At 33.4% G+C, this 27619-nt stretch overlaps 1 protein-coding gene and 1 long non-coding RNA gene across 14 annotated transcripts in view; one reads left to right on the plus strand and one right to left on the minus strand.

Moving 5' to 3' along the window:
* On the minus strand, positions 1-27324 carry LOC148755094 (uncharacterized). Its single transcript, XR_016019348.1, has 3 exons — positions 20151-27324; positions 7243-7292; positions 1-3574 (listed from the first exon to the last, which is right to left on the minus strand). It is a non-coding gene; the product is annotated as an uncharacterized LOC148755094 (long non-coding RNA).
* Positions 1-27619, plus strand: part of TENM3 (teneurin transmembrane protein 3) — a 2441918-nt gene that overhangs the window by 209620 nt on the left and 2204679 nt on the right. The window lies entirely within an intron of this gene.

Genomic DNA, 27619 nt, shown 5'->3' on the forward strand with positions numbered 1-27619 from the left:
GTTACTCTTACTCCAGATGGATTTTAGTTCTGCGTATAATCAAAAACATAGAAATGTTCTATAATTTCTCTTTGTCAACTTGTTAACTTCCATTTGTGTAGTTAGGAATTATTACAGAAAATTCACCTGTGTTTGTTTCCTAGGCTGCCATAGCACAGTAAAACAAACTGGGTAGCTTAAAACAACAAAAATGTATTCTCTCATTAATTATTGAAGCTAGAAGTTCAAAATCAAGATATTGGTAGTACCACAGTTCCCTCTGAAGGTCCTAGGAAAGGAATCTTTTGCCTCTTCCTAGCTTCTGATGGCTCCTGACAATCCTTGGCATTCCCTGGTTTATAACTATATCACTCGAATCTCTGTCTCTGACTTCAGATCTTCTTTTCTATGTGCATGTCTCTGTGTGTCCTCTCATCCTCTTACAAGTACAACAGTCACTAGATTTAGAGCCCAACCTAATCCAGTATGATCTCAAGTTAACTTGATTATAGCGGCAAAGACCCTGTTTCTAAATAAGGGCACATTCAGAATTGCTGAGAGTTAGTACATGAGGACTTTTGGGGAGACGCAATTCAATCTCCTACATAATTTCCTGTGTAGCGTATTGAATTCTTGTTGTTGAATTCTTGTGGACGTGTTGCACCAATCCATTGTGAATTAGTGAAGGGGAGATTTCCAGGCTCTGAGGCTCCTCTCTCTCCTTTCTTTGTCCACAAATTCCCTTGTGAGATTATTGTTGATCTGGACAACACCAAAATTCTATTGCTCATTCTTCATGGTAGACTTCCTCTTGTTTCTACATATATTCTGCCTGTTATTTACTCCAATCAAGGTTGGACTTATAATTTCGGAACTGACCACTTCTGTGAGAGGTAAGCAGGGTTTCCTGGTTGTATATTTTTCCCCAAAATGCCTACAAGGCACACAAATAGACTGACAATCCCCCAACATATACACAACAAGAGAAGTAAAGAAGTACAGGCACCTTTTTTTTTTTTTTTTAGAGAACCAGGATTTAGCATGTGCTAAAATGAAAGGCAGATAATTTAAAACAGCATTTATAATAAAATCAGAAAAAAAATCAATATTCAGAATGGAAACTTTTGTCACATTTTCTGTCTGCAGCATTTACTAACATTATTGGTTCATAATATTAATCATTAAAGCAGTACAATATTAAGGAATGCTCATAGCAAAAATTGTCTCTAGAATATAGGTATGTATACCCAATACTTGCTCATTTGAGATAATTAAGAACTATTTTGACTCGTAGATAAATATATAAATGACCCTTGTGAATTGAGGCATGGCTTTGTTTTAAAATAATTGTTTGTAAGACTTGTAAACGTCATTTCAGTATTTTATAGTGAATATAACTTATTTATAAAAGTAGTATGACTTTCTATCATGTAGCCCCACTGAAAATCTCTGTCTTTGTAATATATAATAAATAAATACCCCCTTCGGTTGGAAATTTGTGTATATGCAAACGCATGGGCACATACACACACACAGGGCAGGACTGCTTTCAGTAATTTGACTTTTATATTTAGCATTCCTTAAGTAATATCTTTGCAGACCTTGATATCACCTGTAATAATTAAAATAATTATATATTACTCCAAAAGGAGATACTCTTACCTATAACAAATCCATTTTTTCAGTCAAAATAAAGTGTTAGCCACAAACACAAAAAAATGTAGCATGTAGAAAATGTAATTCAGAGTGTGTATTTTTCTCTTTTTATTTTCAATTTATCTAGTATTTTAATATTTTGTGGCCTTTATAAAAGAAAGATTAATTTGACCTTTGTGATATACGAAGATCAGGCAGTTCTGAAATAATAATATTGAAAAATCTGCACTAATCTTATTTTGTCTGCTCAGTCATCTCCTTTTGAATCCTTTACCAAATGCACACAACAAAGAGTTTAATTAGTTCAAATACTGTGAATCTCCAACAGAGCACCATGTTTGTTGAATTGGAGAAAAGGACATGTGATGAATATTCTTTGGAGATTAAACAGTTAATGGATTAATACTTTGAAATTCTGGTTTACGTACCCCCAATATTATATTGTAGAAGGCTATAATGTTATACTACATCGTAAATAATTATTAAATAAAAGGTGCACTTGTGTGTGGAAATGTAAGTTGCAGGTATTTTTTTTTTTAAATGATCTTGACATGAAAGACTGAAAAAAGTTTTAACATGGTCCTTTTTGAAAAAAAAATTAGAAACCATTAAATTCTCAATAAAAAGTTAAAATCCACATGATCCTTTACTCAACAATTAGACAAAGTTAGCAGTAACATTATGTTTCAACAACTCCTAAATGAGAGCTCATTTTGAAAAATAAAAAATAATGATGATGTAATCTTCCAGTGAACCAGTTTTCCAAAAGGAAATGTTTTTTGTGATAAACAAGAAATGGTGCCTATTCATGTGCTCCTCATTAACCACTTGGTTATGCCTGTGATGAAGTAGATAAATGACTTGAAATTTTTTTCTGTATGTTTTCAGACAAATCCATTCTTGCTCATAGCTAGAACAGGTTTTAATATCACTGAAACACGTCACAGATAAGGCTGAATCCTATATGCTGTTATGGTAAAACCATTAACCGGGATTCTAGTGCAATGCATTTTTTTTTAATTAGCTAGGAAGTGTTCTGCTTCTGTGATATGTATTCTCTCAAACAATGTCTTAGCCTAGAGAACACTAAAGGCATATCTGTTTCAATAGAAAGAGCATAGACTTGATATAAAAACAACTGACAGTTCTCTATGCTTGGAATGTACACCATGGGCTGGCTATTCAATTATGAAAGCTGTTAGGAGGAAGTTCTCCAAGTAGAATTCCCTGCTCCTTGATGAAATCGCAGAAGTTCTGATGAAACATTGATAGTGTGCCCTTGGCCATCTAGACTTCTTTACCCCTAGACACCAGCAGCCTGGGCAGTGCCTCAATATCTGCTTTGAATAGTGGCTTTGGCTTTACACTTCCTGTTTCTCCCTCATATTTTAAACATTCCTGATTAGCATTCTGTCTTATTGGTGAGAATAGTTCCTGTAGGAAATATGACTTGATGTCATATTTCCAGGAGGAACCCATTTGAAGATTCTAAAATTCCATTAAAAAGGAAAGAGAGAGCAAGAGGGAAGGATACAGTTAGGCTATCGTATCCTTAATGTTAAATAAAGAGAGCTCATCCTGATAATGTGGAAAAGTATGCCATAGTCCAAAGTTTATAACACAAACGTGGACAAACAAAGAGGAAAATGAAGGCATCCCCTTACTCAATAGCTATTAACAGAGGTACCCATTTCCATTCTTCTTATTAGGGAACACTCAGTTCAGACAAGATGTAGAGATTCTCACCACAGTGGAACCATCAAAATGCGGGCTGGTGTGCAGGGCTGGCTCACACCAGCCACACACGTGAGCAGTGCTGATATCGCTTTGGTCCTGATGACTCACTTAGACTCTCAGTCCTGGCTCCTGGGCTAACCTCTTGTGAAGATGTGATGTTGAACTCCTAGAGAATGAAAGTCGCACATTATTGCATATTTTCCTGGTAATAAAAAAGAAAAGAAATACATGTGGGTTTGAGGAGGGAGAGATTCCATGCCCTAGAAATTTGTTAATTTGCACATTGACAAACTGCAAACATAGACATCAAAATGAAAATGAGTCCTGTGGATTTTTACATATAAGTGCAAATTAGGGAAACACTACTAGTTCTGTCATGTATGAGGGTGAAATATATGGCGTTCAGCTCTCCATTACATAAGGGATAAGAAACACTACATTGTTTTCTTCTAACATTAACTTATGCACTGTTTGTATTCTTACTTCTTTTATTTTTTTGTAATAAACAGGTACTTAATTTGAGGATTGGTTATGTTCATTATTTTTAATATAACGTTTATAATAAAAACTTTTGAAAGTAGGTAAATTTTAAAAATACTTCAGCATTCACTTGTTTTGGCAAATAAGGTGATTCTTTGAGAAATAACATTACTTTATCTTTGTTGGAAAGCATGGGAGATTTTTGACACTTTTGCCAGTTAAGGGGCATATTTAATATTTCTGCTAAAGGTGTTTTTTTAGAAATGACATAGATACGAGCTTAGCACTCTTGATGACTACTTCTATTTAATAATAAATGGAAAAATATATAAAAGAGAGGAAATATTGCTTTTGTGAGAATTGTTGCTCTTATAAAGAACTCTGGGCAAAATATTTTCTTCATTAATTAGTTCCCTTTATATTTATTTATTCAATTTTGTAATAAATATTTCTTGAATGCCTACTACATCCAAACAGTACTGAAAGTTGAAGATATAGGAGTGAACTAAGCAGGTCTTTTACATTCTGTTTCAAGATGCAGATTTAAGCTCCTAATTGCCAATTAAGTAACTATAATTGCTGTAATTGTTATAAAAGAGAAGTACACAGTACTGTGAGAGAATGTAACAGGGACTCAGAAAAAGCTTTCTTTAAGACTTTTACATAGAGCACTTAAGGATACACAGAAATTATATGAACACGATTAGGAAGGAAGGAAAGAGCAGGGCTCTCCAGACAGAGGGAACAGCGTGTGCAAGGCTCTCAGGCTAGGAGGAGCTGATACTGCTAAAGAAATGAAACAAGGGTTGTACAGCCAGACACAGACTGGAAATAGCACACGTGATGGTTCAGGGGTTCGTAAACCATGTCAAAAAAATCGATCTTTTTTTGTTTTGGGTAAAGAGGAGCCATTGAAAGGTTTTAAACATATTATACACAACAAATTTAAAGCTGAAAAATACCTTAGGTTCACATGGTACAATTTTACATCTTAAATAGCTGAGGCATTAGTAAGGGAAGGGTTTTTCCCAAGTTGCCAGTGTAAGTTAGTGTCAAAATGGAATTTTTTTTTTTTTCCTGAATTCCTCACAATGTTTTCAGTGAAGGTTTATAACTCTAAGAGACCCTAGCATCCTCTCCTGCATAGATAAGTAGCACTGGGAAGAAGAATGGAAATAGACAGTACTACATTTTTGGGAAGACTCATAATAATTGATGAGAGATTAGTGGGTCAAAGTGATGATAACATCAAAGAATATTTTGTATTAAAGTTCATAATGTGAGCATTTGAGATCGATCCATCTATAAAAAGAATAGATATTTGGCCCACTTCTTACTTTCCCACAGCCATCAACCCACTCATTCCCAGATATTTAATTTTAATTATCTTATTGATGAGTAACAAATAAAAACCCTGTAGTTGACTCATGGTTTTTATTGATATCAAGGTTTAAGAAATATTGAAATCTGGGTTAAGAGGAAGTATTGTGTCTTAGTTGAGAGTACTGGCTCTGAGTTCTCACTCTGAGTTGAAAATATGGTCCATATATGTTGCATTTGAGACCTTGGCAAAGTTGCTTAACTTTCATGTTCATATATATACACACACACACACACACACACACACACATATTGTGTGATCAAACAATACCATGAATGTTTAAATAAAAAAAAATTACAGTGAAAGACACATTACCATTAATCCCCCTCACTTCAAACACACTTATCCCATTGTTCTTGCCACTTTCTGAAGCAGTTCTGGAAGTCCTCTTCCACAAGTGTCTTTAGTTACTCTGTAGTGGCTGTCTCAATGTCCTGAATCGATTCAAAATGTTTATCTTTCATGGTCATTTTGACTTTGGAGAAGAACCAGAAGTCACACAGTGCCAGATCCAGTGAATAAGGTGGATGAGGACACTCTGTAATGTTTTCATTTGACAGAAATTGCCGCATACCAGAAGTGATGTGTAACATGGAGCATTGTCATGATGGAGGATGATTGACAGCACACTTTCAAACACACCTTCTCTAAACCGTAGCCCATACCTGAATGACTGCACAGACCAAGTTGAAAATTGTCACACACTTAATAAGGTTTGCTGCATCACTTCCTGTATTGAAGATCCCTGACTTTCCATTGGATGTTACTCTGCAGCAGCATTGATCATATTTTATGATAACAACGGAAAGGCTCCGTGTTACACATCGCTTCTGGTATGGAAATTTCTGTCAAATAAAAACATTATGGTATGTCCTCATCTACCTTATTCACCGGATCGGACACCACATCTGGTGACTTCTGGCTCTTTCCCAAAGTCAAAACGATTCAGGACATTCAGGCAGTCCTGATAGCGCAACTAAAGACACTCATAAAAGAGTGTCAGAAAGTGGCAAGAACGATGGGATAAGTGTGTTTGAAGCGAGAGGGAGTATTTTGAGAGGGATTAATGTTAATGCATCTTTTATTGTAATACATTTTTTAAATTTCAGTATTTATTGTATTTTGTGATCTCACCTTTACATACATACAGAGATAGATTAGATAGAGAATCAATTTAAGGATTATGATAATTTAATAAAGTTCAGTAGTCAATTAAATTTCTTAGTGTATTCCCTGGCCTACAGTAAGCACATGATAGATATTAACCTGTATAAAAGTATTGTTATCAGAAAAGACAAAATTTAAGGAATTAGTTATGTATGCAGAGATCAACAGTTATAATGAATCTGGTCACACAAACTCTTTATCAATATTGAATCTACCATCTTACCTGGACACTAGGTGTAGCCTGAATCCCTTATTGTAAAGGGAAAAAAAATATTCTCTTTAGCCAAAATGATTGGAATTTATTACAAGAAATTTAATTTATGAAACAAAACCAACATGTCTAGACCTTATTCCTACATTCATTCCACAACACACAAAGATAAGGGTTTTACAAGATAAAAATGGCTGATCTTTATTTTAGCTACTGCTCAATAAAATAATAACAAAATATCAGCTTTAGTAATAATACCTGATGTGATACTTACTGAACACTACTATAGAGCTTTCTCTATCCTTTAAACCTGGCTGTTGAAGATATTGGAGAATACGAAGACAAAGATCGTAGATAGAAATTCTCACTTTTTTTTTTCTAAAAGCAAACTTTGATTAATAGCATTATCAAGCCAGTTCAAATACTTAGACAATCACAAAACCTGTTTCACAGGCCTGTCCAACTTCCTGGGTCATGAAGATCATCTGCTTGATCCTTTATGTTGCATTCTGCTCTTCAAGGAAGATACCCTGGCCGTCTTGGACCCTTGTGATCCCTGCATGCACAACTACTGAAATTGATGGATAAGGAGATCATTAGCCAGAATAATACCTAAGATTTTTGTCCTCACCTTCTATGACTTCTATGACCTCAGCTTCTTAAATTATATGACCTCAGCTTCTGCAAAAGATAATAGAAAAATAGGTTATTTTTATGTTGCCTTTACAACATGAATTAAACAACCATGACCTTAGGCCATGCGACATTACTGCTCCAGCTAAACTTTCTTAATGTTTCCTCAATAACTCACTTGTATCCAAAATTCCAAACGTCTGCTCCCCCTCTGTTCCCCAGACATTTAGAGGTCTCCCATACCTAAAATGTGCACCTTGACCTGACCTTCTGCCTCTCATACAATCATTCATATACTTTAGTACTAGGTTACTTTCTATTGAAAACTTCCCCCATCACCAGGGCCCAAATCATGTTTCCAGCCACTTGGTTCTTAACAAAATGTCTCTCTGCTTTTCTAATTTCAATTATACTACTGAATCACCATTTCACCAGTAGTGTGTGTTTCTTCCGTAAAAGTCCACCCTGAATTCCTAGTGAGTCAGGATTATAATTTATACTTCTTTGTATTCATAGGGGTAGCCAGCAGAGACTGATTTTGCTTTGAAGGTTATAAACTTAAAGATTATAGACTTAAAAATTGTAAAAAGTGAATGTTTCTCAAAAACCTCATGAATACACAAAAACCTCATGAAAGCACATTGCTGTGCTTTATCATTCAATACCTGTATATAACTTCCATGCAGACTAGAAAGAAAGTGGAAAAAAAAAAAAAAAGATTTTGTATTTACATATCATTCAGCCATGTAAAGAGAAAACTATTCTTACAAATCCCCAAAAGAGAGTTTTTCACATTTTTCATATTTAAAGTGCATGAAGTCGGTAAATTCACAAATAAACACAGTGCTTGTTCTTTTGAGTGCAGCATCTCGAGGTTTAGTCTACCAAATCATACTACATATGCAAATATTGTTTGAATGCAGTTTAGCTGCATGCTAAGCAGCACAGAAATCTCAAGGGTCAAAGATTTAAAAATGTTTGCAGCATGAAAATCATAGAGGCAAATGTTTGATGTACAGATGTGTGTGCTAAAATAGGTCACAGTTGGATGGATTCATCTATTCAATCCCTTATTTGGAATTATTTACTGGCATTTTTATTTATCTTTATTTTTTATTTATTTATTTTTTTAAGTGTGATTTTGGTTTCAGTTCTAAAATGAATTCAAAACGGTGTTTCAGAGTCAATATTAGCCAAGAATATAACATATGTTTACTATGCGGATGGTAGGGGATTTATATAAATCTCTAGGAAAGCTAGAATAAATTTAATTTTGAAAAAGTTTTTTGTTTTTTTTTTTTCTCTTTCCCTTTCTCTTTGTGATTAGGTATGTTTCTAAACAATAAGGGGCCTGTTCCCTGTCATAAGTTTCTCTGGAGTTATATTATTTTTTGTTCTCTAGTTGAGGAACTTAGTTCTGTTAACTTCCTTACAAATCATGTGTTTGGATTATCATTAGTTTAAATTTTGACTTGTGATATGTTCTTTTACTAAAGGATTTCCTACTTCTAAAACGGAACAAATGATACAGTCCAGCCATAGACCATTGTTGTTAGGCATACATTCTTTTTTTTTTAAAGGCCTGCATCCTTTAATATATGCACGTGTTTCTCTAGAGGAACCTGTTCTCTCTCAAGAGACATTCCTCTGTTACAGGTAAAATACTTTAAAGATTGCCTCCTCAAAAAGAGTTCTGTATGCCAAACTATTTCCATGTCCCCGATGTGATCGTTCTAGATGGTCCCTTGTTAGTAGGTTCACAACTTCCAAGACATATGCATAAATTTTGAAATTCAATATTAAATATTTTAAAAAAGAAAAGAACTACATAGAATATAACAGGTATCTTAAATAAATTAATTTTAAAAGACAAGTAATGAGAAAGTCAGAAATACTAAAAAATTCTAACATTTTTAGTAGTGATCATGTATTATTTTATGTACTCATTCACTAAGCATTTATCGAGCCCTACTGTGTCCTAAACATTATGGGGGTAACAGAGATATAATCGTGAACAAGATATATTTGGTTCCTGCTCTGGGGAATATGCAGTCTAGAAACCTTAATGCAGTTTTCAAAGATGGAACACAAAGGAAATGAGAGTGATAAGTAAAGGTATGAGGGGTATAGTAGCCAATGTTCAATTTCATAAAGAGTTCTGTATGAAAGAATTACATATTATAGAAACCTTTTTTAATTTTACATTATAAAACTCTTTACTAAACCATCATCTTACCAAGCATTTCCCTACAAGTTCATCTTGACATCAGCATTCAGAAAACTTACAAGCTTTCCAGTGATCCTTGAGTCATCAAATGCAGAGGGTGCCAAAAAAATGTGCACATTTTAAGAAAGGAAAACTGTATTAAAATTGTAATACTCAATATATACTGATAACAAAAGATGAATACAAGTGACATTTGACATCTGCAATGACAAGAGGTGCTCAAAGTGGTAACCATCAGCGTCCAGGCACTTCTGATTACGGTGAACTACTGCTTGAGCAACGCTGACCAAAGTGTCCATTTATATACTTTTTTTTTTTTTTTGGCATCCCAGTATAGAGGCATTCCCTGGCCTCTTGTACAATTGAACACTGAATCATCAATATGTTTGTATGTATAATCTGAATATACCCTGAAATCAATCATGAAAATATCATGTACTTAATTCAAAACATTTCAAAGCAACAAAAATACAATTTGCCAGTTGTAGCCCAGTTGGTGCTGTGGTAAAACCATTCAAACTGCCATGACCAAGAGTTAGACCCTGGTCTTAAAATACTTTAAATTAAAATTCCTGAGTACCTACAAATTGTTTCAACAAGGAAATACAGCCAACTTAAAAGGAGAACACTTGGTTTAAATTAATTAAGATCTATTTATTCATTAAATCAATTTTTAATTGAGCATATACTGTGGACAGGGATATACCAGTAAAAAGACCCTTATTTCGGTAGCATTTCAATGAGGGAAACAACAGCAAGAGTAAAATAAAATAATGAGTCTATAATTAAGATAGTAGAGGTCATGATTAATCTGATGAAGGGAATAAAACATGTAGTGAGTGTAACTGGAAAATACACTTCCTCTAAGAAGGCAACATTTTACTGAAAGACCAGAAATGGAAATATACAGACAAAATTAAGAGAGGGAGTGCAATTAAGAGAGCACAGTCTCTCAATAACTGAGTGTTTCAGTAGAAGGTAGTAGTCAAATATGAGTAGTAACATTGAGAGATTGAATACGAGGTCCGACAATTAAATTTGAGAACTTGTTGCTACGATATTGCTTACCGTTTTTTTTATATCAGAGGGATTATTCATTATGAATATATACCAATATTTAACCAAGTTTACTATTTAGAAGTGCTGAAAAGCCTGCATGAAAAAGTCAGACCTGAATTTTTTGCCAAAAATTCACGGCTCTTGCATCACAACAATGCACCCGCTCACATAGCACTGCCTATGAGGGAGTTGTGAGCCAGTAAACAAATAACTATATTGGAATACACTCCCTTTTCACCTTCTATGGTCCCCAATGACTTCTTTGTTTACCAGAAGATAAAGGAAATATTGAAAGGAAGACATTTTGATGACATTCAGGATATCAAGGGTAATACAACGACAGCTCTGGTGGCCATTCCAGAAAAAGAGTTCCAAAATTGCTTTGAAGAGTGGACTAGTTGCTGGCATCAGTGCGTAGCTTCCCAAGATGAGTACTTTAAAGGTGACCATAGTGATATTCAGCAATGAGGTATGTAGCACTTTCTCTAGGATGAGTACGCAAACTTAATTGTCAGACCTCATATGATGAAAGTAGGAAAACTCCCATTGGAATTGTCAAAATGGAGTCCTAAGTATCACTGCCATCAGTGGCAGACAAGGAAGAAAAAACCCTATCAGTGTGTGTTGAAGAATAAGTTGGTGTGTTAGTGGACTGGAAAATGAACCCACAGTTTTTCTTGAGAAGTATTCTGGTGAGAATAGTGGAGAAATGTGCAGTAACCTGTTATAAAACTGGATATACTGGAGCGCACGTTTAGGCTGGTTAGAAACACTCAGTAGAGTGGGGGAGCTTAGTGATGGAGTGAGAGATGAGCTTAAGGAAGAGGGTTCTCAAAAAGGCTACAAGATAATTCAATTTGATTTTGTATAGGAGTGAAGTAATATGACATTAATATAGTCAATAAAATAATTACTATAATCATTTTAAAATGTTTCTTAAATAGAGAGTTTTTTGTATTGTAGATGAAAACGCAAGGTTTTTGAAGGAAGCTCTATGGATTTGAATTCTAACTCTACCACCTATGCCTACATAAGCAAGGCTTTTCGCTAAGCTCTGTTTTATTGATTAGTGATAATGCATGTAAATTAAGTGACACACAATGGAGACTGAACAAATTGAAGGTGTCCTCCAGTTAGCATTGGATCTGTAGTTACACAGTAGTATTTCCTGAGTTTAACACCTCTGTTCACACATTTTTTAATTAATTTGGCTTGGCCATTTAGAAACATTAATAGACCTTTAAAAACTGCAAAATTCATCGGTGGAATTATTTATGTAATGTGTTTTCGTTTCTTTGACTGAAGCAAAGATTTCAATTGCCCTATTATCAAGTGAAACTTAGGTCGGTGCCATCTGTCAAGTTTGTTAACTGACAGTTTATAATATGCAACAAGGTCCCATATTCCATGTGTCTAAAAATTCATAACTGTATCACTTGGCAGCTATGAAAAATCAGCAAAAGCCATAGCACTTTGATTAAGCACTCCTCCAGTACAGCCATTGCTATATGAAGTAAGCAAATAGATAAATTGTACCTGGCAATATTTAAAGTTTTCTTAGGATAACAGACAGTTCTTTCTCTACATTTAAATAATTTTATATTCAATTTAATAACCTTTTGGGATTCTTAAAAGCATTATCTTTCCAACAGACGTTCTTTAAAGACTCATTTATGATACAGAACTTAAAGATGTAACGTAACCTTCTAACATTCTAGTCAAAACTTGATTATCCCTTTCTATTTGCCTCTGTACAATCTTACTTTTATTTATTGCTAATTATATTCATATATATTTATATCTGTTGCCACTCTGTATTTTGATATTTTTTCCTATTTTTTTGTCAGAAGAAACAAAGAATCTGTTCCTTTGTTCCAATTAAATATTACTTGAGTAAACTTGACTTTAGTGTTAAATAGGAAAAAAAGGTTGGGTACTCATAGTTTCAAAATACAATAGACTATATGATGAAGCTGAACTAGGATTTCCCAGCTTTTTCAAGTATATTTTTATGGTACAATATTTTTATTGTTATATATTGTTAATTTCTAGACTATTAGGGCAATCATTTTTATAATTATTAAAACTTTATTCTCTGTCTATCTATCTATCCACCTACAATCTCTTGAATGAATGAAATCACCCATATCCACTTGAGAATGATTGTATGTTCATGGACACAGAGCTGGAGTTTAGAGACCATGAATTTATCTTCCTTCATTTAAGAAGTGGAAACTGAGGCTCAAGGCATCATAACTGGCTAGTGACAATCCCAGGATTGGAGTCCTGATTTCCAGACTCCTAGTTAAAGTTCTTTATCTTTAGCATAACTGAGATTTTAATGCAATGTTAAAAGCAAACAAAACAAGAAGGATATTTTTTATTAAATTTTAAGTTAATTAACCATTAAGTGGAAAATTTATCTTTTTTTAGCCATGTGTCTAAGCTCACCACCAATCTTCATTGACAAAGAATAGTTTTCATCACTGGATCTCATGTTATAATGAGAGGAAGCATAATTTGCTCCAAATATGAGTAATACAGAACATTTATGACAATGTGACAGATGAAGCTATTATAAAAATAATGTCTTTTACCACTGGTGATCTTTAGAATGCTGAATAAATACAAACCATTAATAATATATGTCTTCATGATTATATTTGGGATATTTTCTTTGGTAAGCATGCACCCAAAATAAATGACACAAAACAAGTTAACTGTGGGAAAGTAGCTATATCTTGGTTAATATATACTCTTAAAAAAAACGAAAAGATGTGCTGATAGAAATCAAAATCATACATCTATATCAATATCTATTTCTATCTCTATATCTATGTTATTTAAGTAAACAATTGCCCATAGCAGATGTCATATAAAGATGAAATTATAGCTTTAAAATACTGATTTCTCTTTTACAAACGAATGTACAGATATGTCAAGACCAGTAAAGTGATTGCTAAATAGACTAATTTAGAGATGATTTCAAGTTAATCTGTTAAATCACTAAAACTCAATTTTGTGTTGTGCATAATTTCACATGGTACATAATCTGAAAATTCAGAAGCTCATATTCTTTTTAATAAAATAACTGAGTTCTAAAATAAATGTTCAAAGAAAAATATATCTATTTGTTATGCATACATGCTAGAAAAAGAGAGAGAACTACCTGAAATAAAAATAGTGATTCCAAATAAAAAAGAGCTAACAAAGAATACTAAAGAAAACTTTAACCCATTATAAATTGTTCTGAATTTTAATTCCATTTATTCAAATTTACCTTATTTTGAACACAAAATTGTTCTGTGATCAATTTGGGGATAACAGGGGCAGAGTTTGATCAAGATCATTTGTTTTTTAAGATTTTTATTAAAACATAGCTAACATACAGTATGTTAGTTTCAGGTTTACACCATAGTTGTTCAACATTTATATACCTAGAGAAGTGATCACCATGTTAAGTCCAGCAACCATCTGACAGAGTACCACACTATTGCAATATTATTGACTATATTCCCTATACTTACTTGCTTTATACCTGGAAATTTGGACCTCTTACTCCTCTTCACCTTTGGTGTTGGAGAACTTCTTTAGAATTTTCTTGACTGGGAAGCTGTTTATCTGTCCTTTGATTCTAAATGATAGCTTTGCTGGGTATAGTAACCTTGGTTGTAGGTCCTTGCTTTTCAGTACTTTGTAAATTTCCTGCCAATCTCTTCTGGCCTGCAATTTTTGTTGAGAAACCAGCTGACAGTCTTATAGAAGTTCCACCTATAGGTAAGTAACTGCTTTTCTCTTGCTGCTCTCAAGAGCAAAACAGTTACTTACCTGCACGTTCTTTGTCTTTAACCTTTGGTATTTTAATTATGAAGTGTCTTGATGGGGGTCTCTGTGGATTCATCTTGTTTGGGACTTTCTGCAGTTCCTGGGCTTGTATGTCTTTCCTTTGTCAGGTTAGGGAAGTTTTCCATCATTTTTTTTAAAATAGGTTTTCAATTCCTTGTTCTCTCTCTTCTCCTTCTGTTATATCTATGATGTGGCTGCTGGTAAGCTTAATGTTGCCCCAGAGGCCCCTTAAACCCACCTGATTTTTCTAATTCTTATTTGTTTTTGGTGTTCTTTTGGGTATTTTCTGCTACCTTTTAATTCTCTAATCCTTTCCTCTGCTTCATCCAACAAACTGTTGATTCCTTGTGTTGTATTCTTTATTTCTGACTGCTTCTTTTTTGTGTTTTCTATCTCCATTTTTTTTTTAATGTTTTCTGTCTCTTTGGTGAAGTTCTCCCTGAGTTCACTGAGCATTCTTATAACCAGTGTTTTGTACTCTGCATTTGGTAGATTGCTTGTCTCCATTTTGATTAGTTTTTTTTCTGGAGCTTTTTTTTCGTTCTTTTATTTGGGACATGTTTATTTGTCTCCCCATTTTAGTTGCCTCCCTGTGTTTGTTGCTATGTATTAGGTAAGGCACTTATGTCTCCTGGTCTTAGTAAAATGTCCTTATGTAGTAGGTGTCTTGTGGGGCCCAGCGGCACAGTCTTGCTGGTCACCTGAGCTGGGTGCTCCAGGTGTGTCCCTTGTGTGGTTTGTGTGTGCCCGCCCATTATAGTTGAGACTTGGTTGCTGCTTGCACATCAATGGGAGGGATTGACCCTCAGACTGCTTGGTATGAAGATTGACTGTGACTATAGTGGGGGAGCTGTTATGCAGGGGCTGACTGTACATAGCAGTATTTGCTTTAGTGGGGTTCTGGTAGCTGCCCGGCGTGTTCTTTGGGTGTGTCATCCATGAAGGTGGCCAGGTGGTGCTCCAGACAGGACTGAAGCTAGCCATTGGTACACCAGCCTTGGGGCTTCCCAGTCTCTGCCCCTCCTACCAGTCTTGAGATGGCTTCTTCTGTACATCCTCAGTTGTGGGGCTTCAGTTCAGCTAGACTTCAGGTGATTCTCAACAGTAGTTGGTTGGTAATTCAGTTGTAATTTTGATGTGATTGTGAGAGGAGGTAAACACAGCATGTACCTACTCCACCATCGTCCTCTGATCTATGTTGTTTACAGAAGATTACAAAGTATATATTTTCACTTCTTAAGAAAATAGATTTTTAAAAGTACTTTAGAAGTATCACTGAAAACTTTATACATCTGTTTTATAGAATAATGTCTAAAAACTTTAATGTATCATTTTATTTTATTTATTTAGTTTTGTTCATCAGGGTGACAATTGTTAGTAAAGTTACATAGATTTCAGGTGTACAATTCTGTAATACATTTAAAAAATCATTTTAGTTTCAGTTCATACAGAGAATGACAATCACTACCCTGTATTTTAAACACTTTATAATTCATAATTTTCACTTACTTTGAGTGAACATGGTTTCACTGTGTTTAATTTTTTTACTGAAAATTTCTTGTGATAATAGTAGATCCACATGCAGTCAAAAGACATAATACAGACAGATCCAGTATACTTTTTGTCTGTTTTTCCCAAATGGAAACATCTTGAAAACTATAATATCACTATATTACCACCAGGACACTGACATTGATACAATCCACCAAACTTATTTAGATTGTTTTCATCTTCACATATACTCGTGTGTGTGTGTGTGTGTGTGTGTGTGTGTGTGTGTGTGTGTGTGTTTCTATACAATTTTATCTTATGTGTAGGTTCAGGTAGCCTCCACTAAAGTCAAGATTTCAAGTGGTTCTATCACCACAAAGACCCCTTATGTTTCCCTTTAATGCCATATCCAACTCCCTCACAGCCTTCTCCAAACTCCACCCTCACTTTCAGCCCTAACCATTAACAACTGCTAATATGTTCTTCATTTCTAAAATTCTGTCATTTTAAAAATGTTAAAGAAATGGAATAACATATTATGAAACATTTTACTTTTTTCCTCTTGACGTAATTCCCTGGAAATTTATCCAATTTGTTTTTTCAATATTGTGTTCCCTTTTTTTTTTTTTTTTTTGGCCTAGTATGGGTATACTGCTACTTGTTTAACCAGTAATCTGTTGAAGGACATCTTGGCTGTTTCCGGTATTTGGCTATTACAATAAAAATGCTGTGAATATTCTTGAGAAGGTTTTTGAGTTAAAATAAGATTTTATTTCTCTGGGATAAATGCCCAAGGGTGAAACTTCTGGGTTGTAATGCAATTTTAATACCTGCCAACCTGTTTTCCAGAATGGCTATATCATTTTACATTATCTACCAATGGTGTATGAGTGATCCAGATTTCCACATCTTTGTCAGAATTTGTACTGTCACTGCTGTTTTTAGCTATTCTGATAGGCATATGATAACTCATTGTGGTTTTATTTTCAGTTCTTTAGCTAATGATGTCTAACACTTTTCATGAGCTTGTTTGTCTATATATTCTCTTCAGTGAACTGTCATTTCAGGTGTTTTTTTTTTTTTTTCATTTTTAAATATTTTGTTTAAAAATAATTATTGAGGTAAAATTCACATAAAATATAATTAACCATTTTAAAGTGCACAATTCAGCACCATGTAGTGCGTTCAAAATGTTGTACCATCACCATCTCTATCTAGTTCAAAAACATTTCCTTCACTCGAAGTACAACTCTTTACCCATTAAATGGATTTCTTCCCATTTTAACTGGTGTAAATTGGATTTTAATTTGCCATTTGTAATTGAAGTTTTTATTTTTTCTCACTCTTAAGTTTTGAATTATTTGCCAGCTATTTGGTTGGTATGTATTTCTCCCAGTCTGTGGTTTATCTTTCCATCATCTTCATAGTGTCATTCACAGAGCAAAATTTTGTTACTTGTATGAGGTTGAATTTACTTATTCTTCCTTTTATGTGTTATGCATTTGGTGCTAAGTCTATGTTGCTCCAACTTAACCCCCAGAGCTCCATTTCATAACCAAGGGTAGACATTACAGCTTTGGAGCTGCAGCTGCCCGCCTATCATAGAACAGGCATGGAATGGGGCACATTCCCATTATTCAACAGGCTAAATGTTCCTTATTGTCTCTGCCTCTCTGATTTCACACTATGTTCCATTTTAATTGTAATTTTGCTTCATGAAGATATTTATTTAAGTGCAATCATGTTTCATATGTTTACATTTAATTTTTAATCTCTCATGTGTTGACTCAATAGCAGAATAGAGTGTGGTATCAAACATTACATTGCCGTACAATCTTGGCCTTGGATTCATTCAGTTAATATTCTTACTGAGTGCCAGCTATGAGGTCAGTTTTCAAGACACTGAATTAAACAAGTTCGTTGTTCTCAGAGGATTACTTTTCTGAGAAGAAAGATAAAACAATAAACAAATAAATTGAAATAAGTGCTATGAATTAAAAATGAAACAAGAGATAGAAGGTGAAAGGGGGGTTATATTTTTAATAGGATGGTAGCAGAGAACTCTGTAACAGCAAGATCCTAAAGTTAAAATATGACTAATGAGAGTAGTAAGCCAAGAAGTATGTAAGAAAAGACATCTGAGGAAGAGAAAACAGCAAATGCCAAGTCTCTATTTGTTCAAGGAACAGCAAAGAGGTTTCCCCTTTATCATTCTAGATACTTCATTTCTACTAATGCAACTTAATTTGACACTAACAGTTGTTTTTTCCCCCTCAAAATTTTATTCAGAACTGAATTGTTATTTCACTTAGCACAATATTCTCTAGATCCAGCTATGCTGTTGCAAATGGTAAGATTTCATTCTTTTTTATGGCAGAGTAATACTCCATTGTATAAAGGTACCAGAATTTCTTTATCCAATCATCTATCGATGGGCATTTGGTTGTTTCCATATCTTGACTATCGTGAATAGTGCTACAATAAACCTAGGGTCACATATATATTTTTTTTCTAAATAGTGTTTGGGAGGTTTATCATTTTGTGAGGGGTGTAAATGTGTAATCATTATGTTGTTTTGTACACCAGAAACTAATATAAAAAATAAAATTAAACAGACATATTAACAAAATAGTATTTTGTGACCTTTACTTATAGAATGTTAAACATATAGTGCATTTTTGCTGAATGGATGAATTTAATTTAGGATATTGTGAATTATAACAGTAATAAGCCATAATTTCTTCTTAACTATCTCAGCTAATTAAAATAAATAAATTTTAAAAAAGGAGTTAATCCACCACCCCCAAAAAAAACAACAACAAAAAAAAACTGAATTGTCAACTAAACTCTTAAAGTAAATTTTTCAATTACATTTGACATACAATATTATATTAGTTTCAGAGGTACGCAATAGTGAGTAGACATTTACATAACTTACTAAGTGATCACCTTGATGCTAAACTTCTTGAAATATAGTGTGGTCTGTCCTTGTTAAGTGATTCCCCCATGCTTACACATACTACTTTTTGAACACAAGAGGTCCGGATTGCTTTTAGCCATATTGCATTCATCTCTGCAGCATGTCAGACAATTTTTGGGTTCCATTCTGATTCTGATTATGTTGTTTATTTTATGCCCATATATTATACCAATATTTTAGTATATCTTTGGTAAAATACGCTTTTGTTATCCTAGAAACTATCACATAATTAAAATATTTTGCAATATACATATAAATACATGGTAATGATGTTAGTAAATAAGTAAGGCCTAATCTATTGATAATTGCATTATCAGATTTAACTGTACATAGTCTATTTTCAGTTGATTTCAGATTTGGTTAATCATTTTTTAGATCTGCCTTTAAGTGTGCCTTATTTAATGGATTCTAATCTGCAAACAATATAGTTCTAGCCAAGATGTAACATACTATCCTGGTGAGGATGTCACATAGTATCATCTTCACCAGGATGTAACATAGTATCCTGGATTTTGGAGACTGCTAGGATTTGAATTACCACTTATTAGGCAGAGAGGACATAATTTCTCTATTGTGAGCTACAGATAATACTAGTGCAAATCTGATAAGTTATGAAGATAAGATGAACTAATGACTGTAAAGCCTTTAAAAATCATGAATAGCAAATACAATAAACATGCTTGCTAAAATCTAAAAATATTCAATATCAAGTCCAGTATTATGAATGGTAAAGCTCTATGTTAAATTTAGGAAGTCTACAAAATTTGGCAAAATAAATTTCTTATGTTTGCTTTTTACTGTATATCTTTTGCTTTGAGTACAATGTTAAATTTGAAATACGGCACAGATTATCATTGATAGCCCAGGATATTGAAATAAAAACAAAAGTAGTTTACTTTCATTGACTTCCTTTTTTATAACATGATCAAAAAGCTATGGCAGTGTCTATAGACAACTGTCAATTTATTTATTTATTATGATCTATTATCATATTGTGTAAGAAACAACGCCAATTTATTTATTTATTTATTATAATCTATTATTGTATTGTGTAAGAAACATCTTTAAATTTGTCACCCATATGTATGTACCCTTATAGTAATGTCACTCACATTGAATATATCTAAATCATTACCTTATACTCATCATTTCCACATGTTAAATAATTTTCACTTCTCTTTTCTTAGAACATATCCAGTGACAGTAAAATCTAAAAGCAGAGCTGCAGCTGAGAAAGAATAGTGGTCTGTATTTTTCTGTATTGAAGCTATAATAATGAGTATAACCAAGATTATAACATTACCTGGGTGACCTTAACCCTGTTTAATATCCCAGATTCAATTTCTTCAGTGTTATAATGAAATGGTTGGTCTGCTTGATTTCTAAGGTTCGTTCCAACTTGGAATAGAAAATATCTAGGAGAGAATGACATTTGCCAAACCAATTTAATTAGGTTATAAAATAACAATCAATTTGTTCATGACTAAAATTTTGACTATGAACCAAATCGTTTTATAACTTTGATGAATAGTACTAAAAACTCTTAAATTCTTTAATGAACACATATTTTTATGGTAACATATATTTTTTCTGAAATTAATTACAGAACAAAGAATCGTATTAGGTTATGAGAAAAAAGATGGATCTTAACATCTGGCATTTAGAGTTCAGCCTAACATTTAATTTTTTTAATAGATTATGTTTTAGAGCAGTTTTAGGTCCACAGAAAAATTAAGCAGAAAGTACAGGAATTTCCCATACAGCCCTGCCCCCACACGTTTAAAGCCTTCCTCATTCACAGAGTGGGATAGTTGTTGCCAAGTATGAACCTACATTGATTTATCATAATCACCCAAAGTACATAGTTTACCTTAGGGTTCACTCTCGGTGTTGTACATTCCGCGAGTTTGGAAAAATGTATAATGACATATATCCATCATTATAATATATGGAGTATTTTCACTGCACAAAAAATCCTCTATACTCTGCCTATTTATCTCTCTCCAATCTCCTACCCCTGGCAACCACCAATTCTTTTCACTGTCTTCACAGTTTTGCCTTTTCCAGAATGTTATAAAATTGGAATAATACAGTATATAGTCTTTTCAGCTTAGCTTCTTTCATATAGTAACATACATTTAGTTTCCTTCATGTCTCCTTTTTCTTTTCTTTTCTTTTTTTTTTTTTTTTTTTAGTGCTGAGTAATATCCTATTGTCTAGATGTACTGGTTGGTGCAAAAGTAATTGCAGTTTTGCAATTATATTTAACCATTTTAACCGCAATTATATTTGCACCAACCTAATACCAGCATTTATTTATCCATTCATGTACTTACTGAAGGATTTCTTTGTTGCTTCCAAGTTTTGACAATTATTAATAAAGCTGTTATAAATGTCATATGAAGGTTTTTGCATGGAAATAAGTTTTCATATTCCTTTGGGTAAGTACCAAGGAGTAGAATTGCTGGATCCTATGGTAAGAGTATGTTTAATTTTGTGAGAAACAGCCAAACTGTCTTCCAAATATCTGGACCATTTTGCATTCCCACCAGCAAGGAATGAGGTTTCCTGTTTCATGTCCTTACCAACATTTGGTGTTCTCAGTGTTCAAAATTTTGGCCATCCTAATAGGTGTGTAGTTATGTCTTATTATTGTTTAATTTACATTTCCCTGATGAAGACACTTTTTCTTTTTTTAAATGCAGGGGCATGTGAGAAAATAAATGAATCTGTGAAAACAAAACAACAAAAAAAAGTGGTAATATAATTTATGCAGGTCATTGTAAATCCTGACTAAAAGTTAACACAGATGATGATAATTAATAAAATATTTAATCAAATAGAGAATTTTTTGTTTCGTGCTTATTATTTATAAATTCATGTGCACGTGATAGAACAGTCATATCTTTATAGCCTGAAAACAGAATTTGTTTTTCTTCAAGCCAGATCAAAAGCTTATTTGGACATTGTTCACAATCACTTACTTCTAGGTTTTTCTCCTGTACATTGCTCTCTGGTAGTTGTCATACTCAATAAGTCCATTTCTTAGAACAAAAGTATTTGAAGTAACCAGGAGATTCTCTTAGTTTGGTGCATATAATTGTTTTACTTAGTTCAAGTTAAACTCTCAACAATGTGGACATAACTGTTAGATATGGAGGTACTATGTTTCTTTTATTAAGTCTGTATCTGTATACATAATGCAGATTAATTTGTCTACAATTGTTTAAATAGACCTGGCTTGTATGAAGAGAGAACTTTAAATAAGCTAGATATTTCTGGATTAAAAAAATATTTTACTCTTTTATTTGCAACAACATGGATGGATCTTGAGACTATTGCCATGCTAAATGAAATAAGTAAGACAGAAAAAATAAAAAACTATATGACTTCACTCATGTGGGATACAAAACTGAAAACAATAAATGAACAAGACAAACAAACAAAGACACAAACAACAGTTTAGTGGTTACCAAAGGGTAAACGGAGAGAGGTAAAAGAGGGAAAGGGGGCTCAAATATATGGTGATGGAAGGAGAACTGACTCTGGGTGGTGAGCACACAATGTGATTTACAGATGATATATTATACAAATATATACTTGGAACCTATATAATTTTATTAAGCAATGTCACACCAATATATTTCATTTTAAAAATTAAAAAAAAAACCAATTTGCCAATAACAGAAAGGACTGACTACCCTCCGGGATTGTTCAAAATAAGCAGGTCAAAAAGTGATAGGAGATTCAAACCTGTCTTACAAGATGAGGGTTAGCCACAGGTTCTAAGTGAGGGTTGCTCTTCACAGAGATAGTCCTTCATTTCCTTAGTACTAAAACTCTGGCTAACTCTGCCCTTTGTTAATAAAGCTCATGATTTGAAGCTGGTGATTTGGGGCCATGTAGAGCTTTACTGCTTAGCTCCACATTACTTCCCAGCTTGCAACTGAGAGGGAAGTCAACAATACGTAATTAATTTGGTACAGAACATTTTGATTATATTGCCACTATCTTTAAATAGGGAATGCATTATCACTTGTAGAGCAGTAGTTTTTGTTCTTGTAAAAAATTGTTTATAGTAAAATATTCTTTATTCATGATATTCTTCAGAAATCTTTTATTTTTATATGTATATATAAATTAGCCCACAGCATGTTGTTTTTTAAAATAGTATTTAGTGTTTTTAATACTTCTTAAAGACTAAATAGTGATTAGATTATCTTTTCTGTTGGAGATTGTATTCATTTCTGATTGCTGCTACGACATTTTTCATAACTTTGGTGTCTTGGAACAACACACATTTATCACCTTACAGTTTTGGAGGTTAGAAATCTGAAATGAGTTTCACTAGTCTAAAATCAATTTTTCTGTGTTCCTTCGAGAGACTGTCGGGGAGAATCCATTTCCTTATAATTTTCAGTGTCTAGAGGTTACCCACATTCCTTGGCACCTGGCATCTTTCTGTCTTCAAAACCAGCAGTGTGCAGTCAAGTCTTTCTCACCTCACTTCATTCTGACACTGTTCCTTCTGCCTTCCTCTTCCATTTTTAAGGACTCTTGTGATTATATCGGTCCCACTCAGATAATCCAGGATAATCTGCTCTCTAATGACAGACTTTAATTCCACCTGCATCCTTAATGCCCCTTTGCCATGTAATGTGACGTATGCGTGGGTTCCAGGGATTAGAATGGAGACATACTTGGGAGATAATTATTCAGGCTACCACAGATGTCTTATTTAAGGATACCATTAAAAATGAAAGGACATAAATCCTATCATGGTGGTTTATATACTAAAAGTGTTTATAATTCTCATGTAAGTCTGGAGAGGAGAGGTGTGCCATGCATTCCACGTTGTCACCTACTTCCTGGGCACCTTTTTCTTTACACTCCACCATTGGAAGTGTGTGACTCTCATCTGTATCCAACATGTTCAGATTCTCGGCGGGAAGAAAAGGCAAGAGAGAAGGACTAATATATATGTTTTTAAATATTTTCTAGAAACCTCACTGAATGACTACTGCTTATAGGTTATTGGCCACAGCCAGGTCACATAGTATACTTCTTTCTGCAAAGTATTCACATTACTACTTTTGAATAGGCACATTGTCACCCAAAGCAAAAGTCAGCACTCTTAGTGAGACAGACAGAGATAAAGGATGATAAGTAGGTAATTAGGAGTATTTGCTTCTTTACTTATAGACACATGATAGAAAACCTCATTGAACGCCTTGGGGAAACTAATTTATAATATAGTATGCCTATAAAATAGCTTGAACTATAATACAAATAAATAGCAAGAAAGTATATTATTTTTATACTTTGTATACTAAATGTATTAAATATCAAGATTTTTTTTCTTTTTTTTTTTCAAGTAGCAAATTATTCTCTAAATATGTGCTCCATATTTTCTGCTCCAGTGATTCCCAAAATAACAGTGTGCCTGAAAACCACTTGGGAACTTAATTGAAATTTTATATTCCCAGTTTCCATTAAAGATTCTGATTCAAAAGTTCTCAGAGGAGACTGAATTTTAACAAGCACCTCAGGTATATCTGATGCAGGTGGTGTACAAACTCTGCTTTGATACTGTTAAAAAAAAATCCCCAGTGAGCACACCTGCACCCAATTTAACATGCATTTATCGAGTACCTGCTATAGAATCTGTACAAGACATCATGAGAGATATAAAGAAACAGTAGAACCGATCTCTGTTCTTAAGCTTTCAGCTTCTAGTGAATCAACTGCATGTGAGTTCTGACAATTAAGTTTGCGAACTTATTGCAATGCTGTTGCTAACTTTTTTTTTTTTTCACATCAGAGAGATTATTCATTACATTATGAATTTTTACCAACCTGACAAAGAGTTAACCAAGTTTACTATTTGGAAGTGCTGAAAAGGATGCATGAAAAAATTAGATGACCTGAACTTTTCACCAGCAATTCATAGCTCTTGCATCACGACAATGCACCAGCTCACAGAGCACTGCCCATCAGGGTGTTTTTAGCAAATGAACAGATAACTACTGGAACACCCTCCCTACTCACCTGATATGGCCCCCAATGACTTCTTTCTTTACCCAAAGATAAAGGGACTATTGAAAGGAAGACATTTTGATGACATTCAGGACATCAATGGTAATACAATGACAGCTGTGATGGCCATTTCAGAAAAAGAGTTCCAAAATTGTTTTGAAGGGTGGACTAGGTGCTGGTATGGGTGCATAGCTTCCCAACGGGAGTACTTCAAAGGTGACTGTAGTGATATTCAGCAATGAGGTATATAGCACTTTTTCTACGATGAGTTCGTGAACTTAATTGTTAGACCTCGTAGACCCATTTCCAACTGCTGTGATGTTGGAAGAACCATGAGAACAAACAGTAGAGTGAGCTCATTTTCCTTACAGCACATTACATATTTATTTATGTGATTATCTGATGGATTAATTATAGTGTTTACCCTTATAAGTACCATGAGAAAAGATAACATGTTTCCTCACCATTGCTTTTCCTATTAGTAGCAAAATGTTTAACTCTTTGTAGAAATGCAATAATATGTGATACATATCTGTCAAATGAAAACAGTGCTGTGCATCTTCAGAATAAAGTAGAAATGAATTAATTGGAAACATCAGAAAGGCGAACATAAAGGAGGAGATCGTTCAACTGGACCTAGAAGTTCTCAAGACACAAGAATGGAGGAAAGAGATTTCCAGATTGAAAAAGCAATATGATCAAAGGTATGGATAACATGAAAGTACAGGACCAATTAGGAAACATGGACCAAAGTTGTTTTCAGTGATGGTTCAAAAGAAAATATTTTTGTTATTGCTTCTTTTTCATTTTGTTTTAAAAAGAAAATCAAGTCTGACATATGACAGATTCTAGACGTAATATTTAGTTTTGACCAATATTTCCTTGAATATAATGGTAAATGTCTATATCTTAGTCCTTAGACACCTTCAGAGAATTTTGTTCTGTTAATTCTTATCGATATACAAATATTATAAACTCAATAGAATATACTATGATCGTTGTTTCTCAGCCACTATACCATTGTTAAAATATTGCAACTATACTATTGAAACACACACACACACACACACACACACACACACACACACACACACTCCAGACACTGAAAATGGAAGAGTCAGTTTATGGTGGAATTCCTTGTTACTAATCAATGCACAGCCACTTTCGTTTTACATTTTTGATATATGCTGTAAAGTGTTTATTAATAATTTCTTAAGGATCTTCTTGGATAGTAAGTAATATGTAGTTATAAAATACCTGGAATCTTTGACTACTTGTTATTAATGTTAATGTAAGCCAAAAGTCAGCTTAATATAAAATTTTCATGTTCTTTCTGAAAATTTGATAGTTGAGTTATGAAACAACAATATAAAAACTCTTGTGACAAAATATATGATTTAGTTTTCTCATATTTTTCCTTTTTTCTCCTATGTCTTCAACATAAGACATACATTGTAAAATTAGAATCAGCTTAAACGATGGTGAAAGTGATAAAAGTAAAAAGGCCTATGATCCAATAAAGAAAATTAAGGATATTTAATATGTAAGGCTAAGAGACATGATGACAAATGAGGGAATAAGATAACTATGTATAAATACTTGCGATGGTATATTAGAAAAGAGAAGGAAGAATTATTTAAGCTGGCAAAGGTCTTAGAACAAGGAATAATGATCTGAACTTTTAGAAAGATAAAAATTTAAGTATAATGAAAAATGTATCTGTCATTGAGCACAATTAGAAAGAAGAATATTCTTCCCTGTAGACATGAGAACTAGAGATGATCAAAAACAGACAAGATAAAAACCTTTGGGGACCTAATAGAGAGAAAAGCCACTTTATAATGTCCTATTTCCTGGTCTGATTAGGACTTTTCTTCTATAATATATCCGTAATCACTTGAAAAAGAAAGTAATGGCCCATGAAATGGGAATTCTTATTTCAATAGGTAGGTTATTCCACAGACTTTGAAAAGGTCTGTGGCTGTGGCCAAAACTCCCATTACCTCCCTAGGTACTATATTTCTCGGTTAACTGCAACTTCCTACCAAAATATCTTTTCTGTTCTCTATTTTCTTTCATGTCAGTAATTGATAAATGCCTACTTTATAAGAGCAAGCAAGTGTAAAATTTTTATTTATTTCATTTCATAGTGTTTCTTATCTATCTACGTATCTAGCTACCTACCTACCTAAAAACTACCTACCTCTCCCTGCTTCTCACTAAATATTTTGATTCTTCCTCACAATGAATGAGGTCATGCTATGATGTATGATGGAATGCAGGTACAAGTTCACAAAGATTTGTTTTTTTAATGATATAGTTTAGGATCTTCATAGAATATTACTTTGGTTAATATATTAAGTGGTTGTGATCAAATGAATAGCAATTTTTTCAAGTTGATTTCTGTGTACATACAAACACCCTTGTATGCATATCTCTATGTATCAACTATCTATCTTATATAATTTATTTTACTTTCATTTCTTTTCAACAATACAGTGTATATTGTATATGGTGATTTGAGAGCCAAAGAGTAATATATATATATATATATATATATATATATATATATATATATATACACATATATGCCTTCAATGTTTTAAAGATACTAATTTCATAATGGTGTGAATGTCGATATAATGACTAATGCAAGGCTAAGATTTTAGCTTCTTGTAATGACCCAATGTAAGAAGATGAGAAAAGTCAGAATAAGAATGTTAGCAATGGCAAGAG

This window comes from Rhinolophus sinicus, chromosome 16 (genome assembly GCF_057876585.1).
Source record: "Rhinolophus sinicus isolate RSI-liver-muscle chromosome 16, RSI-T2T, whole genome shotgun sequence".
Lineage (NCBI taxonomy): Eukaryota > Metazoa > Chordata > Mammalia > Chiroptera > Rhinolophidae > Rhinolophus > Rhinolophus sinicus.